The sequence below is a fragment of the Cricetulus griseus genome, chromosome 8 (genome assembly GCF_003668045.3).
Source record: "Cricetulus griseus strain 17A/GY chromosome 8, alternate assembly CriGri-PICRH-1.0, whole genome shotgun sequence".
NCBI classification, from domain to species: domain Eukaryota; kingdom Metazoa; phylum Chordata; class Mammalia; order Rodentia; family Cricetidae; genus Cricetulus; species Cricetulus griseus.
Window position 1 is genome coordinate 27,135,389 of NC_048601.1, and position 19,203 is coordinate 27,154,591.

General features: G+C 46.0%; 1 long non-coding RNA gene across 3 annotated transcripts in view; it reads left to right on the plus strand.

Moving 5' to 3' along the window:
* LOC113837038 overlaps nt 1–15,490 on the plus strand; it is a 30,957-nt gene extending 15,467 nt beyond the window's left edge. For all 3 annotated transcript variants that reach the window (XR_003487634.1, XR_003487636.2, XR_003487637.2), the window contains exons 2-3: nt 3,410–3,557; nt 12,449–15,490. This is a non-coding gene — a long non-coding RNA (uncharacterized LOC113837038). The remainder of the gene's footprint in view (nt 1–3,409; nt 3,558–12,448) is intronic.
* Nucleotides 15,491–19,203: the final 3,713 nt, after the last annotated feature.

The following is a 19,203-nucleotide window of genomic DNA, read 5'->3' on the forward strand; positions in this document are numbered from 1 at the left end:
GTAATTTAACGAGCTAACCCCATGTTAGCTCAGGTCTTTCACCCACCCGCCATGGCGGATGGCTAGAAAAGACAGTTTGAAGCCGCTGCACACAGATCTTTATAAGGGGAGTGTCTAGGGGTACACACAGGCTCAGGACTGGTGTGCCTCGAGGCTTGGAGGGCTTGCCCTGTGTTGATTGGTCAACTGGTTGTTATGGCCCATAGGCCCTCCCAGGGTGGTTGCTATGCTCTCTACGTCATTGCTGTGCATTTGTCCGTAAAGCACACCCAGAGTCGTAAAGCATAGCGCCACCAGCTAACTTCTGATGGGTTCCTTGTCACGAGACAGGCATCTGACCTCTAAGTGACCAAGGCAGGTTTATGGCAAGCACGTGTTCAGCTGTTATGGCTGCCGAAAGGGAAGCTGGTCCCTTCAGTACAGGTGTGGGAAAACATGAGGGTTGAGGGGCTATGCTCAGACAGACAGACAGAGAGAACCTGCTGATGGCTAGCAGGAAGAGAGGAGTCACAAAGATTTGAAGCCCCGAGGCTCTAGCAACAGTAGAGCCATGTTCTGAAGTAGGAAACCAAGAAAAGCAGGCTCGGAAAGGGTGAGGGTCCTGCTGGGGAAGAGAGATGGGTGTGGAGCCTGGGAAAGAGGTCTGAGCTGTCATGTCACTTTAGGCTGTGGATCTGAGGCAGGTGCAAGCCTGATGCTGGTGTCACTTCAGTGAGAGCAGGGGAGAGTAGCGCAAGCAAGCTGGGCAAGGCTAGGTGCGGGGGCGAGGTAGATTTATTCCAGTTAGAATGGGGAAAACAGCTTCTAGCAATAGAGGACAGACAGCAGTAGCTGGAATCAGATGGAAATGCCACCCTTCCAACTCAGCATGGAAAAATAAGAGGTATGCTCTGGGACAACATGGTGGACACAGACGCTGTGGAGAGCCAGCTTCTCTTTTTGCATTTTCTACCCTTTAGCCTGTGACTCCCATCTTCATTATCAACTCAGAGTTTGTGATGGCTGCTGGAGCTCCAACCATCCTCTCACCTTTGAGAAAGGAAGGACAGAGAAACAGCAAAGGCTCCTGGCGCTTTCAGCCTCCCTCAGTTTGCATTCCACTTAGACTTTCCATGTCTCCTTGGCCACCAGTCGCTGTAGAAAAGGGGGTTGCCTTGGGCAGATTTTCTGATTCTGACTTCTGTTTCTGCAAAAATAGGGGTTCATCCATGTCAGCACCATCTGTATTAGCTCCACATTGCTGCACCATTTGCCGCTGTCTGTGTTAGCCCCACATTCGGGAGCCATTTGTTGCTGACTGATGTCTTGGGGGCTGCGATCGGAACCAGCGGAACAACCCCAGGTCCAATCCTGAGTAGGGGAGTATGGATGAATTGAATGCTATTCAATAACATTAAAGAAACGACAGAGACATCTGCTAATAACAGGAGGGCGCTCAGTTAATACTGAAGGTGCCCAGTTTATTGATCCAGTGTCTTAAGTAACCATCCAGAGATGGGGGCAATAGCAGAAGACATCTATTATTATCTATAAAGGGCTGATAGCAATTATTTCCCTTAATCCTGAAGATTCTCCTTTGCATCACGTACTCAAGCCTTCAGGCACCTCCACCCCGTCATGTCTCACTAGCCTTCAGGGTGGGTGTAGACTCACCCTTGGCCCAAGTCTATTGTTATTTAGATAGGAGCTGTTCTCCAGGACATCCAGCAGCTATTAGCTGACATCTAAAAGACAATAGAAATTCTGGGCTCTCCTGAACTCGTGGTAGGGTGGAATAGACTTCCAAAATATACAGGCGGACACATCCACTCACAGTTCATGACTCACATGTGTTCACTTATCCATGAACCATATCAAGCAAACATGCATAAAAGTAGTATGCCCGGACTGCACACACAGCTTAGTGCACCAAGGCATGGCGACCAGGCATGGCAGCCAGAGTGGCCAGGCTAGGAAGGAAATAACCCCATCCCCACCTGCCACTCAGCCCAGGTGCTGTGAGAAGCAGGATGCAAAACCCCTGTCTGCTTCATCACGCTCATTGCACCAGGAGTGGCAGTGATCCAGTGTGGGTTTGGAGACCACAGCCTGCATGGTGGAATCCTAGAGACGGTAGTGCTGCTGTGGCCAGGCAGACTGGCGCCCTCCACACCTGTGTGGCAGGGTGGTGGCCAGCTGTGAGGTCCTCCTGGCCGGTCTCTGCAGACCCTGCAGACTGGCTGGCGGGGACAGCTGGTGCAGGAAACCATCAAACAATGGGTGGCTGCAGCCGGGAGCTGGAGGCACACCCACAGAGACTTCCCCTGAATGTTTTGGACCACTTAGTGTGGCTGACCTCAGCACTGATTTATGAAGTACCTTAAAAATAGTTTTTACCTAGAGGTAGCGTATGGCCTGATTCTTGAGGGCACAATGACCATTGTCCTGGTTGTTGACTTCAGCTACGGTTGAGATCAGTGTTATATTCATCCAGAACTCTTAACAAGGCCTGGCTTCTGAGTGCGGCTTCCCCAGAGCTCAGGGAAACTGTCTCCTCTTTCCTTATGAGGCAGTGAATGAAATCATCCCCTCAGCAAAGTCCCTTCCAGAGCACAAGCCTGGGGTACTGCTGTGCACATACCCAGTTTTCTGAAGCTGATGTCACTCAGCTGGGCAGCTGGGGATGGCTCCATGCCTGCTTTGCAGCCTGTCACAAGAGGAACCACTTTCCTTACTTGCCTATGGAAGGGCACCACAGCCTTTGTTATGTTTTTATTTAAAAAGAGGAAAAGAGAAAGCTGCAAGATGAGACATGTTAACTAGTTTATTACATGACCCGGCAGAATAGGGAGACTAAGAGAGAAAAAGAGGAACAGGGGTAATGGCTGACCGCCATGGCCGGTCACCATAGAGAGGCAGAGAGAGCACGTAGGTGAGAGAGAGCCAAGAAGAAACAGAGAGAGAGTAGAGAGGAAGCAGAGAGAGAGAGTGAAGCAGGAAAGTTGGAGCTTTTAAAGGGAAGACTGCGTATGCCCACTGAGGTTCCACGCATGCCCAGAGTCCTCATGCGTGGCCAGTGATGTGGTGATGACGTAGCACGTTTTCTTGTGCGTGCCCTGACTGTTGTCAGGGGGCAAGATCTGTCTCTTAAAGAGGTAGTGCCGGTCAGCGTCAAAGCCTGAACCTTTCAGCCTTCAACAGCCAGAGCCTGCACTCACCTTGCAGGCTAGATGGCCAGGTGCCCTCTGCTTCCTCACCATCACTGTGTGACTGGTTGCAGTCTCTCGGGCTGCTGTGCAATACCTGTAGGGTGGGGTGTTCCCTCTCACCAGAGGGATCCTGTGAGGGCCTGCCACATTCTCCTGCATTCTCCTTTTCCTGCGATGATCTCTCCCCATCTTTTCTTTTCTTTTTTTTTTTTTTTTTTAAGATTTTCCTCAGAACTCACAGCAAAATTTAGTGAGAACATGCAGCCATGAGCTCTAAATGATGCGTGCGGTGTGCCATTCGTCTCCCAGTGCGAGCATCACATACATCTGAGGACTGCAGCTCAGAGGGGGAAAGCCTACGCTTCCTAGGTAAGCAGATGTGGGTTCCACTCTGTTTCTCAGATAGGAGAAAGTATCACAAAGTGCTGTGGTGGGAGTCAAGCAAAATGGTATTTATGAATTCCTGTGATACTGAAGGGACCAGCTCCCCATTTCAACAGCCATAACAGCCAAACATGCACTTGACTGACCTTGTCTTAGTCACTAGAAGGTTAGATGCCTGCCTCATGACAAGGAACCAATCAGAAGTTAGCTGGTGGTGCTATGCTTTATGGCTCTTGGTGTGCTTTATGGACAAGTGCACAGCAATGACGCACAGAGCATAGCAACCACCCTGGGAGGGCCTATGGGCCATAACAACCAGTTGACCAATCAACACAGGGCAAGCCCTCCAAGCCTGGAGCCACACCAATCCTGAGCCTGTGCGTACCCCTAGACACTCCCCTTACGCTGCCCTACAAGATCTCTATGCAGACACTTTGAGCTGTCTTTCTAACCATCCGCCATGGTGGGTAGATGAAAGACCCGAGCTAACATAGGGTTAGCTCGTTAAACAGCTATAATAAAGCCTCGTGCAGTTTGCAGCAAGCTTTTGACTCTGCGTGGTGATTGGGGTGACTACGGTCCTGGGCTGAGATCCTGGAGGCCTGAGCTTCGGGGGTCTTACAAAACATACTCGTACATGGTGCATGCTGTATTTTTGAAACAGGCCATCTAAGATGGCACAGTCACCATGGGTGCTGCTTGTCCTGGGAAGCTGCCCTCCCCTCCAGGAAGTCCTTTGCTTATGCTGAAGTCAGTCTTGTGGTAGTGGAGCTGAAGTATGAGTTAGACCATAGCTCAGTCCTGTTGGTGGCCATAGGTCCTTCCCAGTCTGCCCAGTGTCCTGCATAACTGACAGAATGGGTCACACAATAGGAGGGGAGCAAGTCACTTGTGGAGCTTGGGACTAGCAAATGGAGTTCCATGCATAAGGACATAATTGCCCTTTTAACCTGAATATCAGGTCATTGCATTTTGTTTGGGTTCCTATAGCAGCAGCATATTCCCAGCACATCCTTCTCATGTCATTCTCACCACAGTCTTAGGGACAAGTGATGGATGGCTGCCTTCCTTCTTGAAAAATCTCAAGAAAATGATGTTCAAAGCAGCAATTAAAATGAAAAAAAAATTCTTTGGAAATTTCATACATGTAAGCAAAATATTTGATCTTATCTACTCCCTACTACCTCCTGACAGCTTTGTCTGGGATCCATTGACTCACCTCCCTCAGAACTTCATGCCTTCTTTTAGAAATTATTTTGTCTTTTCCTTAGTGGGATGTGTTAAAAGCCATCCATCAGGATGGCTTAGTAACACACCTGCTTGAGGTGGCAGGAATAGCTGTGGGAAACAAGCTGATGAAAAACCAAAAAGGAAAACGAGGAATAAGCTACACACAGGGGGCTTTGTGAAGCTCTGACATTCTTTGGAACCTACACGGCCACTTGTGTGTACAAGACTGTGCATATGCTCAAGGCTGTGTATGCCTTTGAGACAGACCTGGGGAAATTCTAACCTTTTCCTTCTGGTTGACCTTGAGAGTCTGGAGACCCAACCAGGGAAGGCTAAGGCAAAGTTGTGAACCACTTAAGATTTGAAGACTCCTTTCAAAATGTACGCAGAACTGTAACAGGCAGTTAAAGAAATTGATTTATAAGCTGGGCATTGGTGGCGCATGCCTTTAATCCCAGCACTCGGGAGGCAGAGGCAGGTGGATCTCTGTGAGTTCGAGGCCAGCCTGGTCTACGAGAGTGCCAGGATAGGTTCCAAAGCAATACAGAGAAACTCTGTCTCAAAAAACCAAAACCAAAAAAAAAAAAAAAAAAAAGAAAAAAAAAAAAAAGGAAACTGGTTTATAACCATTGGTTACTGCTCATCAAGTTCACCAGACAGCATTCTGTGGTCACTAAAAAAGCAAACAGTAGCACCCTCTTCAACAAATGACACAACGAAGACTTCTTTTTGGTATTATTTAAAAAGACATCCAACTTCAGCATGAAGAAACAGCAAATTGTCATTTTGTAGTAAGCAGCCAATGGAAACCATTCTTGAGGATGGTCATAAATATACCTATTAATAAGACAAACCGACTATTTAAAATATGTTCATAAACCTTAGAAGACCACATACACATCTAAGAGGAGAACATGAGGATCTCTCACTAAGTAAAAGATGCCTTATTGGAAAATATTCTATAGAAATTCTTGAGTTGAAAGTGAAATAAAACTGAAATGAAATGTCCACAGGAGAGACTCAGCACCAGCACCGGGGAGTGACAGGCAGATGTCACCTGAGAGTGTGTCATCTAAGGGGTGGAGAAAAAAGAAGAAAGAAAGATGAACTGAGCTCAAGAGCCCCAGGAGATACCACTGAGCATACAAATATGCATAAAGGGAGTCCCTGGAGGAGAGCACAGAAGGACCAGAAGGAGTAATTGAAATAACAGTTGACCACTTTCCAAGTTTGATGAAAGACATTTGTCCATGTCAAGGAAATGTGATGAGCTGCAAGTGTGATAACTGTGGAAGAGCCCTGCACGAATACCACTGTCAAAAATAGAGACAATTTAAGAGCAGCAAGAGGAAACGGCTGATCCCACACCTCCACAGTCAGGCTAGCAGCTGCTGTCCTATGAGAAGGGGCAGGGGCTGTGATGTGGCATATTCCTATTGTAGAAAGAAAAGAACCCCAGTCAAGCATTTCACATGCAGAAGACTTGCACTTAAAAATGGAGGTGGTCTTAGGCCAAGCAGAAGCTGCAGGGACTCGGCAGAAACAGATTTGCCCTGACATGTCAAGGGAGTCTTTAGGCTGAAATGAAAGACCTGTACGTGGCAGCTCAAATCCTCAGGGAGGTAAAGAATGCCTTGGGTGTTAGGGTGGCCTGGCTGTTGGCATTTGTCACCCTCTGACGACTCCTCTGGTCTAGTGGGTGGAGTCTCTGTCTTCTTGCTTGCACTGCTCTGTGCTCGTCCCTTCTGAGCTCAAAGGACACAAGTTTCTAAATAGCAGAGGCTTGCCCATTGGTCCAGGGGGTGGCAGAGCTGTGTTTCTGAGTGACAACCTCTAGATCAAATCCCTTCTGACCCATTCAGAGGACAGCATAGGGTGGCAAGCTTGCAAGACTCCAGACACGTCCAAATGAGGCACTGCACAGCAGCCTGCTTTTCATTAAGAACGAAGGTGGTTTCTCACAACTTCACATATAAAACATAGAAAAAATATACAGACATGCAACATACAAGACCACAAATCACATACATACACAAACACACATGCACAAATACATGAATATACAAACATACAAACACATACAAATACGAAAGCACAGAAACATACAAGTAAAAAAGCCAATGAGGTATTTTGTGGCTTTTTTTTTTTTCTCATTTAAAACACAGCATAAAGCAGTAACTATAGAAGTAGGTCAACAGGCATTCGAAAATACAGATATGATTTCTATGACAACAAAGACATACCAAAAATAAGATGGAAACAGTGGGGCAGTATTGAAGCAAAGTTCTATGTAGTATTACCCTTAAGTTGGTATTAGTCTAAACTACATTCTTACCTTACAGTGTTGGTCACTGTCATCCCCCCCATCTGCTAAGAAAACAGTTGTAAGCAAAACAATTAGGAAACAACAAGAAAGTTAAATGGTTCATGGGAAAACATCTATTTAATGTAGCAGAAGGCCTAGGGCAAGCTTTTTACATGTGTGGTGGAAATCATGACAACAGAACCAAATCCAGTTTTGTTTTTTTTCCTCCCCACTTCTGGGTAAGCTGGCCAGGAAGCCTGTGTTCTCAACCATAAGGTCAAGCTCGAGGCGGGAAGCCTTGCTCTGGCCTGAGCTGATCCTTTTTCAGCTTTCTTGAGGCGCTTTTGACTGCTGTTAGGTTTCTGGGAAAGCTCACTGTGTGTCATGACTTTGCACTTGATCTTGGAGGATTCTTGGAGCCCTCAGTGCAGGCCGCTGATTGTGATTTTGATGAGCTTTAGTCTTTCACGTGGGCTGTCCGTAAGCGGTTAAGTCAACTGTGTTGACAAATGTCTTGTAAGGGAAGATGCTTACACTTCAGCTGAACTGGTAAACTAATGGTGCCAGTGGGACTGTGGTACTGTAGATCTGTGATCTAACACAAGAATGGCTGTTTCTAGACAAGCTATACAGGTAGGCATTCAAAACCAGTAGAAAGCGACAGAGAATGAGAGAGCTCCAGCAACTCACAGCAAGGCTAAGAGAAGAGAGGGAAATGGAAAGCAGAAAGCAATAAATGGAGTGGCAGCTGGAAACCCTGACACACCACTAATGAATGACATTAAGCCAGTGTGATTTTAATGAAGTAAATACAAAACAGAATTCAACCGGCAGAGTGGCTTAAAAATAGTACTTAACTTTGTGCCATCTATAAGAAATTCTCTTCAAACACATTGTAGCCCAAAAGGGAAAATGCTGTGCTACACAAGTATTTATCAAAAGAAAGCAGGAGTGGCTGCATGGCCAAGAGATACAGTGCATTTCAGAGAAAAGAGAGTAACCAGAGTCAGAGAGGGACATTATACATTATGAAAACAAAGTTACCTGAAAAGATGTTTCGAGACAGAGTTTCCCTGTGTAGTCCTGACTGTCCTGGAACTCACTTTGTAGATCAGGCTACCCTCGAACTTGGAGATCTGCCTGCCTCTGCCTCCCAAGTGCTGATATTAAAGGTGTGCGCCACCATTGCCCAGTGCTCCCATCTTAACAGTCAATGCGATGAGTAGCCAAAGAGTCAGCCAGTATGTAAAAGAATAAGGTCGTCGATCAACACCAGTGAGTGGATAGTTAGAGACATCTCTACACCTACAGATCACGTGATTTTCAGGCCCCACATTATGTAGCTAGATAGACCATAACCCATGCTACAAAGAAATCTCAACAAATTTAAAAGAATTTAAAAACGTATGTCCTATTCTCCTATATAACAGAATCAAATTAGAAATCAATTCAGATAAGCAGCAGGAAAGATTCCAAATATGAGAAACTCACAGAAATGTTTGGAAAAAATCTATGGATCAAAGAGGACTCTCAAAGGGATTCAGGCATACATTGAACAGAGTGAAAATGGAGCGTACTGGAATTTGTGGGGCACACCCACTGCAGCACAGCGATAGGAATTCCATACCTTCCCACGCACAGGCCAGAAAAGGGGAGATCAGACACCAGGAACCAAAGCTTCTAGCCCTGGGACTTTGGCAACTTCAGAAAGCAAGCCTTAATCAAGGAAAGGAAGTAAGAGTGGATGCCATGCAACTGAAAATAAAAACAATAAAGATCTATCTATGAAAGAAGGAAGGCAGAGGCAGGCAGATTTCTGTGAGTTTGAGACCAGCCTGGTCTACAGTGTGAGTGCCAAGACAGTGAAGGCTACATGGAGAAACCCTGTCTCAAAAAGCAAGCAAGCAAACAAGCAAACAATAACAACAACAACAAGGAGCTAGATAGAGCTTTGATACCATAAAGTTAACTGAAGTCCTGGTAAGAGAAAATAATGAACGAATACAATTATTACCAATATCTGGAGTGAAGTTGGTACATCACTTTAGGCTTTCAGACCCCAATTTGATCCAAACATCTCTACACATATAAACATGACAAATTCTTCAAAATCAAAACTTCCACAGCTCATTAAACATAAAATAATTTGATTTGCCTTGTAACTCAAAGAAAATTGAACTTGTAATTGAACCACTCTTAAAAGAAACCCTCAAGCCATAATAGTTTCATTGGGTACTTCTTCCAAATGCTTAAAAATGACTCAACATCAATTCTACAAGTCACTTGGCAATGCCTTTTGTGAAGCCAGTTGCAGAAAACCACACTGGCCTGATAGCCAAACTAGACATGGTATAAAATATTTGCAAATGAGCTCAGCAGTTTGAAGAAACATTATAAGTGATTTGTTGCAGTTTGAATGTGAAAGTCAAAGGTACATGCATTTGAATACTTGGTCCCCAGCTGGTAGAACTGTTTTGGAAGGCTATAAACCTTTAGGAGGTGGGGTCTTCTGGCAGAAGTGGGTAACTAGTGTTAGTATTTAGGCATCTGTACTGGCCTGCCCTTGGAGTTCTGACAGGGCACACCCTCAGCTGCAGCCACTAAGAGCACCACCTGTGCACATTCACTATGTTCCCTTTTAAAAGGGCCCTTCCCCATCCCTCCCTCCTCCCTCCCTCCCTCCCTCCCTCCCTCCCTCCCTCCCTCCCTCCTCCCTCCCTCCCTTCCTCCCTCCCTTCCTCTCTCTCTCTCTCTCTCTCTCTCTCTCTCTCTCTCTCTCTCCCTCTGCCTCTGCCTCTCTGCCTCTCTTTCCTCTCTTTCCTCTCTTCCACTGCTCCTATTCCCAAAGGCCAGTCTCTTCCCTTCCCTTTCCCCTTTTACAATTCCTTTCCCTTAATAAAAAACCCCTCTGTTTGAACTCTGTCACATGGCCTCCTTATCTTTTGTGCCACTTAAAAAAAATTACAACAACTAGGGATGGACTTTGAGTTTTTGTAGTCCGACTCCATTTCCTGTCTGCTCTCAGCATCCTGATATGCCATGTGACACCTTCTAGTGGGATGAGCTATCATGTCCTCCATCTGGGAGCCAAAATTAACCCTTCCTCCCTTAAGCTGCTTCTTGTAGAGCGTATCAGGTATTTGGCTAACACTCTATGCCAGATGTCATACACTCCCTACTCCCCCATGAATGCTAATTCAGTATTCAAAATCAATTGTTACTCTTCTTGGTAACAGACTAAAGTTAAAAATTACATCATTACATCAAGTGAAACAGAAAGAAAACCTTGCCCAATCTATTATCTCTTCATGACCAAACTGTCAGAAAAGCAGACCTAGAAGGGTAACATCCTTAGTTTGGCAGAGAGAGGTGAGAGCAACGGTGAGCCTGGGGCAAGCACGAACAAGTATACTACAGTGACATGTAAATGCTCCTTTCTAAAGGCAAGGACGTATCTTTTTATCACTCCTATTCAACTCCATGCTAGAAGTTCTAGCACAAAGAAACAGCAAACAAACAACAACAAACGATAAGAAAGATACATGGATCTGAAAGGAAAAAAAAAATAAAAAGAACCTAAGTGGTTTGAAAACAAGGTTCCTCCTGGGAATGTGCAGTGAGTTCAGTGATGTAAGAGCCCAATAGTGGAGTCTTTTGGGAATGGCTTCTGCATTGGTTGATTTGCCCATGAAGGCCACATACAGCTCAGATATTTGGTATCCACAGGAATTGGCTAACCCTGGGATGGATAGTCCTCTGGGGTGAGCAAGATTCCAGATGGCCAAGCATCAAAACACAGAACGTAAAAGATATGATTAATATTCTTGGGCTCATGACTCATGATGGTTCTGATGTCTAGAGTGGCTTTTACTGCAGGCTCCCTTGGCTTCTCTTCATCTAGCATGGCTAAGCACAGCAGTGACTTTTTTTAGTGATACCTTCAAAGACAAAAAAGCCAGGACATTTTCAGCACAGATACTTTTTGCCTTGAAGTTTCAATTTGCATTGGAATCTGTGGCAGAACCTGTGGATATGGAGGGGTGATAGCACCTTTGTGTCTTCCATGACAGCAGGCTCACACTTGCTTGGTCTATTGCTATTATCACAGGATTTGACAAGAGAACTCACTAATAAAGGGCATGTAAACCAAGCAGCTAAACAATCAACCAAACTCTTTCATTGTTTTTCATTTTATGTTGTACATATGAATATTTTATCTGCAAATATGTATGTATGTGTATGTATGTGCCCAGTGCCTGTGGAGGATAGAAGAGGGCTCAGATCCCCTGCAACTGGAGGTACATAGTTGTGAGCCACTGTGTGGGCGCTGGGATTTGAACCCAGGGCCTCTGGAGGGGCAGCCAGTGCTATTAACTACTGAGTCATCTTATCATCTCTCTTTATTTAAAATTTAAAATTTTACTGTTTATGTATGTGTAGTCTGTGTGCATGTGTGTGCAAGTGCAAATATGTGGATATTTTTGCAGAGGCCAGAGGTCAATGTCTGGCATCTTCCTCTATAACTCTCCACATTGTTTAATTTTTAAACATTTATTTATATTTTTGTGGTATGTGTGCATGTGTGTGCTTTTGTGTGTGTGTGTGTGTGTGTGTGTGTGTGTGTGTGTGCATGTGCGAGTATGTGTGTAGCTGTGTGTGTGTCTGTGTGTATCTGTGTGTGTGTGTGTGTGTGTGTGTGTGTGTGTATCTCTGGGTGTTTCTGTGTCTGTGTATATGTGTGTGTGTGTTCCTAAGTATGTGTGTGTCTGTGTATCTCTGGGTGTGTCTGTGTGTATCTCTGTGTGTGTGCACATGAGTACATGTTTCTTTGTCCTAATGAGAGCACGGGCATGTGGAGATTAGAGTACACTTTCAGGATTCAGTTGTTTTCCACTTCCATGGTGGGTTCTAAGGGTTGGACCCAGGCCACAGGCTCCATTGTCAGGTGCCTTTGCTAATCCGTATTTTCCGAGAGTCTGTCACTAGAGACTTACTCACCAGAGCTCACTGATTGGATAGACTGGCTATCTACCAAGTTTCGGGATGCAACTGTTTCACTTCCACAGTGCTGAGGTTACATATGTGGCCCTCACCTTTGGCTCTTAGGTGAATTCTTCAGATCTGAACCCAGTTTCTTCTGCCAGTAGGTACAGCAGGCACGGAGCCATCTCCCAAGCCCCAGTAAACATTCTCTGAGCAAGGAAAATCAGTGCAGGGGGACCATGAGCTTACGTGTGGCTTTCCAAGTTTGCACAGCTGATGAGCAGAGAAAGCGGCAGATGAACTGAGTTTTTTTTTTTTACTTTAACTTTGTTTATTTTTAATTTCTGATGTGCCACAGTACTCTTCAAAGCCACAAGTCAAGAGCCAGCTTTGCCTGACATCCCGGCCCCATGCAGAGGTTTGGCGCTGGTGCCCCTGATGTCACTGGTATGAGGTGCCAAGTTCAGAGTCTGAGGGCAGCGAGTCTGGATTATGACTGCTGTCACCTTGCCAGAAGCCTTAGCCCCAGCTGACGACCAGAATTACCTAAGGACTGGTTTGACATTCCACGTTATTGAGTTCATCCTGGAAGCTTATAAGACTATGAACAATATAGACCCAGGATGCCGGATGGCTGTAATGAGACTGCTCTGTGTGATCCTGCTCCTGCTGAATGGGATGTCAGTGAGATTACTGGCTTGCAGAAGGGAACAACGGCAGAAAGGTGACATGCAGTTTTATCCCGTGTTCTCCCTGAGGCTGGGTAGACGATGGTGCTGCTGGTAGTACTGGAATCAGATCAGAGGATTTGGGGGAAGACAAACATAGTAAGATCATTTTGTTTGAGTCATTAATACATCCCTTTGGACACATACATCCAGTGTGGAGTAATCTGCCAGCTCACTGAGTTTTAGGTCTGGTATTTGGGACCATGATCTGTGTGGCTGATACAGGAGTCAGGACTGTGAATGCTGCAGACAAGGACGGTCGTAAGCAGTGCGTATAAACAGCTAGCTCCCTCCCCATTTGTGTGGGTCTCTCTCCATTCAGAGAAGAGCCCATATAATTAGCTCTGTCCTACCAGTTCTCTTGGGGAGAAGCTGCTCTGTGCTGGCCCACTTTCTATAGATGTGGGTGTGACATCCATGGTTGCTACAGGTCATGTTGTTGGTGCTAGGATCTGTGAGATTGAGTCACACTGAAACCAGTGACAATTGTCTACCCAGAGCAATAACTCGTATGTCACACACATAGAAAAGTCAACCCATTTAGGAGGTACTCAAAAACTGATCTAAAAAAGATGTACAGTAAGGATAATGAACTGAGATTGTTTCCCAACCTGTAAAAATGCTGGGCAAGTTAATCTCACCCCAATATATTCCGTGTCCTTATCTGCAAGGGTATAATAGTAAGTGCTTTCTCAGAAAGTTACTCTGAGGGTTACATGAGCACACTTTTGCATACATATATATCTATATTTGCATATATGTATGCTCATGCACATATAAACACATGATGCTTGGAATAACCTCTGACACACACACAACTACTTAATAGCTAATTCCTTTTGGTCAAAGTCATGGGCTGTTTTGTGGCCTGTGATAAACTGAAACCCATATTTGTACTGGATGGTGACTAGAGCCTCCTGCCACTTTATCTTTCTTTGTTTTAGAGTCTCTCCCTACCCTCAGTGGAAAGAGGCTTAGTCTGGGAAAGAAACTACTGACTAGTGTTTATTTTCTTCTGCTTGTAAAATGATTGCAAAATTACTTGCTTTTCCGTGCTCCCAGCTTTGCTGTAGAACAAAACAAGCTTAGTGGATGATGCTGCATCCATGTAGACTCCCATCAAGACTGTAATAGTCCACACTTAGGGCTGAGTTCTCAGTTAAATATTTCTCTGGGAATTTTCCCCACCTTGCTCTGGGTTGCTGTCTTTTTCTGAGAAGCCAGCATCTAACGTCTTGATGAAGAAAGAGGTAGAAAGGCCCAGACCTCTGTTCTGAAGATGGATGACTACCAGACGGCCACTTGAGACTCTCCCCTTGAAATGTGATTGCCAACCTGCCACTCCCGAGACTCTGTGCGCAGATCTCAGAGATTTCTGTGAATCCCATCAGCAAGGCACCGTGATACTTAGTACCAGCAAGGTTCCTGGAAACTCCGTCTAGAGCTGGATGTTAAAGATAGGTCATGCAGATAGGTGATGAAGACCACATCACTAGGCACATGGCCATCGACAGACTTGGTGTGAAGCCGAGGCCTCGAGGAACCATGGCATGGCGTGTGCTGGAAGGAGGCATGCTGGCAGGTGCAGCAAGCAGTTCAGGGTCCTGGGGCCAGAGATGGTCAGCATGAGGTCTTTGGCATCAGGCGACCGCTGCTGGGGACATCAACGCCTTGGAGAGGAGATAAACAATGAAGTCTGGAGGATGATGGATCACCAATGTGAGGCAGGCAGTGAGAAACCCAGAGGACCTCTGGCATCGAAAAGTGACTTTGATTTAAATGTGTGAGCACCAAGCAGTACTGGAGCTGGGAGGAACCTTGCCTTTTTGCACTGGTCAGTCCACCACATCAAGATTAGGGCTTAGACTGGAAAGCAGTGACATGCCACGTGTAGAATCAGAGTTTCTCAGGTAAATACATCGTGGGATTTCTTGGTTATATGGCAGTAGTTAGGTTTAATATTTAAGACACCTCCACACGGATTTCTAGAGTTTGCCTGCTGTTTTCTTTCCAGCCAGCAATGTGTGAGAGTTGCAGGTGCAGCACAGTCCTTGCCAAGGCTTCTGGCGTTCATCCTCAGGCTTAGCCATCCCAGCTTCTCTGTAGTATCCCACTGTGGGCTCGGCTTGCATCTCCCCAGTGATTAACACTTTGAGGTCTGCTTCACAGGTACATTTGCTGTGCTATAACTGTTGGATTTTGGATACAGGAGAGATGGTTCAGCAGTTAAGAGCAGTGGCTGCTCTTCCAGAGGACCTAGGTTCGATTTCCAGCACCCATATGGTGGCTCACAACCCTCTCTAAATGCAGTTCCAAGAGATCTGTAGCCCTCTTCTTGTCTCCTTGGACACTGCAAATATGGTACACAGACATACATTCAGGCAAAACACCTCTACACATAAAAATTGGATTTCTACGCTTTATATTGAGTTGCAGGGGTTCTTTAGACACTTGAACTCTTGGTGAGAAGTGGGATTTGAGGGCTGGCTAGATTTTTCAGCAGAGAAGTATGCTTGTAACCCTAACGACCTGAGCCGGATTCCTGGGACCCACCTACAGGTGGAAGGAGAGGACCAACTCTACAAATGTGTCCTCTGACATCCACTTATGCCCTGTGGCATTGTGTCCCCCCAATACAAATATACACAATAATAAAAGAAGACAAAAGAATATGCTTTGAGGCTATTCGTTCTTGGTGGTTCTGGTAGTTTGAAAGAAAATGGCCCCCAAGGGGAGTGACACTATTAGGAGGTGTGGCCTTGTTGAAGTGGGTGTGGCTGTGTTGGAGGAAGTGTGTCACTGTGGGGGTGGGCTTTGAGGTCTCATATGCTCAAGCTTCCCTCAGTGTGACAGTCAGTGGACTTCCTGTCGCCTGCATGATGTAGCATTCTCAGCTCCAGCACCACATCTGCCTGCAAGCTGCCATGCTCCCTATCATCATGACAATGAACTGAACCTCCAAACCTGTAAGTGAGCCCCCTCAATTGAAAGTCTCCATTTATAAGAGTTGCTGTGGTCATGGTGTCTCTTCAGAGCAGTAAAAAATCTAACTAAGACAGTGGCCAGCTAGCCTTAATCTTCACAGTGGATTTTGAAGAGCAAAGGTTTTATTTTGATGACACCCAGCTAACCAATTGTTTTTCTTTTAGGATTGTCTGACAGGGTCTTAGTATATGGCTCAGGTCTGCTGGGAACTCAGGATGCTTCTGTCTTATCCTGCAGTCGCTGATGACCGCCGGGCATCTGTAGGTCTAGAAGCCTCCCCCATTCTCTCTGCAAGCCTTTCCCTGTCTCCTCCCGTGCTTAGTCCTCTCCCCACCCATAACCAGCAGCTCTCCGTGCTTTTCTTCACTGACCCTCTGCTGCTTCTGATGGGAGCTTCCTGCCGGGTTTTCCTTCTGCGGCTCTCAGGATGTCACATTCTTATAGATCTTCTCTGACTTCCCTTAGCACTGTTTAGCTCCCCACTCCCAGCCAGCTCTGAGCACTGGAAATTAACTTTTACAGTATCACACACGCTATTTCAATACTCTTCCACTGGGCTAACTCCAAGCTTCTCTGTGTTTTCTTAATAATGGCTCAGAACTTAGTTCTTTTTTATTTTATTGATTTTTATAAAGCCACAGACTTGGCAACTGCATCTGCATCCGATAGAGCTCGGGTGTGTGTCTTCAGCAAACCCCCCCTCTAAACCAAGATTTACCTATCTATATGCACTGTACTCATGTTTCCACTTGGATGATTTTGCACACTTGATGTTTGCCAAATGAGTGTTCCTTCACTACATCCAGCTGGACCTGTATCATTCCCTTTCTTTTCTCCTCTCTGCACCCATTTCTCCTCTGGTGTGGCCACAAATGGTTGAGCTACATTAGATGACTGACTGGCTTTCTCTCACACTCTTTATCGAATCAGCCTGTGACTGGATTTAAATTTCCAGACCTTCTCATCATCTCTGCTGCTTTCCCTCAGCATCTCCAGTGTGCATCATGTCTTCCTCTATAAGGCAGTGAATGGTGACCACACCACTTCTATCTTAGCCCTTTACAGCCACTGTTGGTTAACGCAGCAGTCAGACTAAACTTTGAAATACAGGTCGTATGATGTCACTATACAGCGCTGCTTTCTGTAGTTTCCCCACATAATCACAGGAAGCCCTAAGGTCCTTACAAGTGCATCAAAGCCCTGTGCTGTCTGATGCCCCCCACCCCTTCTCTGACCTCAGCCCTTTCCTCAACCACACTCCTTTCAGAATGACTTCCTTGTGTTTTCCATTGTGCTAGGCACACTCCTGCCGCATTTCCTCACCCCCCAAAATGTCTCTTGGTGTGTACAATTGCAGTCTCTTGGGAGAGCAGTCTGACAAAATTCTTTCACACCCCAGCCCCTACTGAGTCTAGAGTTGTGTATGTGGGCTTGAGCATGAGCTAGTGCTGCGACTAGAACCCAGGCCTTGGCTCATGCTGGCCAAGTGCTCTACCGCCCTCCTAGCCCATTCCCACCTCTAGAAGTCTGTTCTAACCCCTTCTTGTTCCTCCATCAATCTCCCTTTCTAGAGTCATCCTGTCCGCCTCTTCACTTCGAGCCCTTATGTCAGAGGACAGGTTGCCCAAGGCCATGCCCTAAGCAGTCTGTTAAAGTCATGGTCTCTCCAGTTTCCGTTTCCCATTGTTTCACCTCGTTCTAGCTCTATGCTCATTCATTGTTTATAATTTATCCAATTCTCTGACACCTGTGGAGGGATTCATTTGTGCATCCGTTAACAATAGTCAAACCTTCTGAGAAAGGTGCCATTGAGTAGTTCTGACCTGCTGACCTCATGGAGCACACTTATTCAAACCTAGATGGTACCGCAGACCTCGTACTTATGCTACATGGCGTAGGTGATTGCATTTTTTTTTCAGTTTTTTTTTTTTTTAAAGAGTAAAGTGCAAATTCATGTCTGTTTTAGCCAACAAGGGTCAGAATTTTCTTTTCTCTTTGTCCCTCCCTTCCTTCCTCCCTCCCTCCCTCCCTCCTTCCCTCCCTCCCTCCATTCCTCCGTCTCTCCCTCCATTCGTCCCTCCCTCCCTCTGTCCCTCCCTCCCTTCTTCCCTCCTTTCCTCCCTCCCTTCCTTCCTATTTAATCAGCACAATTCTTTTATTGATTCTTTGGGGATTTTACATTATGCATCTCAATCCCACTCATCTCCCAATCCTTCCATGTCTGCCCTCTACCCTTGTAGCCTTACCCCTAAAATAAAATAAAAAATAAAACCAAAACCAACCAACCAAACAAAATGGCAACAAAACAACACTTTGCTCCTCCACCTTTGCCGCCTGTCCATCACATAGTCATTAGTTGTAGTGGCCTTGGAGCTGCAGTGTGTCACATGCTATACTGGTCTGCCAAACAGCTTTACTTGCAAATTTTCCTTTCGATGAGTTGTTGGCCTGGTTCAAGGCCTCTGGCACGCCATCAATACTGGACCTTCACTTATCTCCGAAATCCTGCTGTTGCCCGCAGTCTTGGAGACATTGCAGACATAGTTCCACAGGCCCACTCGATTCGTGAACTCCAGGAGGTCATAGATGGGGTGGATGTTGGGGTGGGCCATCTCAAAATCCTGGATGTGGGCCTGGGTGGTAGCTAAGAAGGTCAGTCTGAGCCTTCACTGTGACTGCCCCTCAGGCAAGGGTCTCCTGAGCCCAGGGCATCAGAGGCAGATCTCCTGAGTGCATGGTGAGGGGTGGGGCCAGCTCTCCACTTAGTTGCAGCGCAGCCTGCAGCAGGAAGAGGGGAGTTCTCCCAAGGCTAGAGAGGGTTGGGGCCAGGTCTCCTACACCCACACCAGTGGGCTCAGTTTTCCAGAACTGCGGGGCTGCTCTGCCCCTGAGGCAAAGGTCAGGATTTTCACCAGCTGTCTTCCTTTTCTATTCTTATTTCACTGGAAGGTTTTCCAGGGCAATAATGTGCAGCTTCCCTTTCTTTGCTTACAGGACTTTCTTTTGGAATTCTCCTGAAGCATCTTCTAGAGGCTGTTTTACAGTTAAGTTTATCCTTAATTAATTAATTAATTAATTAATTAGGTTCCCTGGATTTGAGACCGGAGCCTTGTGCATGCTTACACAGTGCTATAAAGCTGAGCCACACCTGTTTTTAAAATGAGTACGAGTGTGCTCTAAGATGACAAAATGTGCAATATAGTCAACATACAACCAGCGATGGAGTAGTTTTTATCATTGCCAAGTCCTATGTGATCTGTATCACCATGTTTGGCTGGAAGCTCAGTGTCATGTGGTAGACTGAGATGCTTCCATCCCAGTGACAGTGCACAGGAATTCTCTTCACCATCTTGTAGTCTTCTGGGACCACTGTGTGTGCAGGGTATTGCTGAGGCAACAT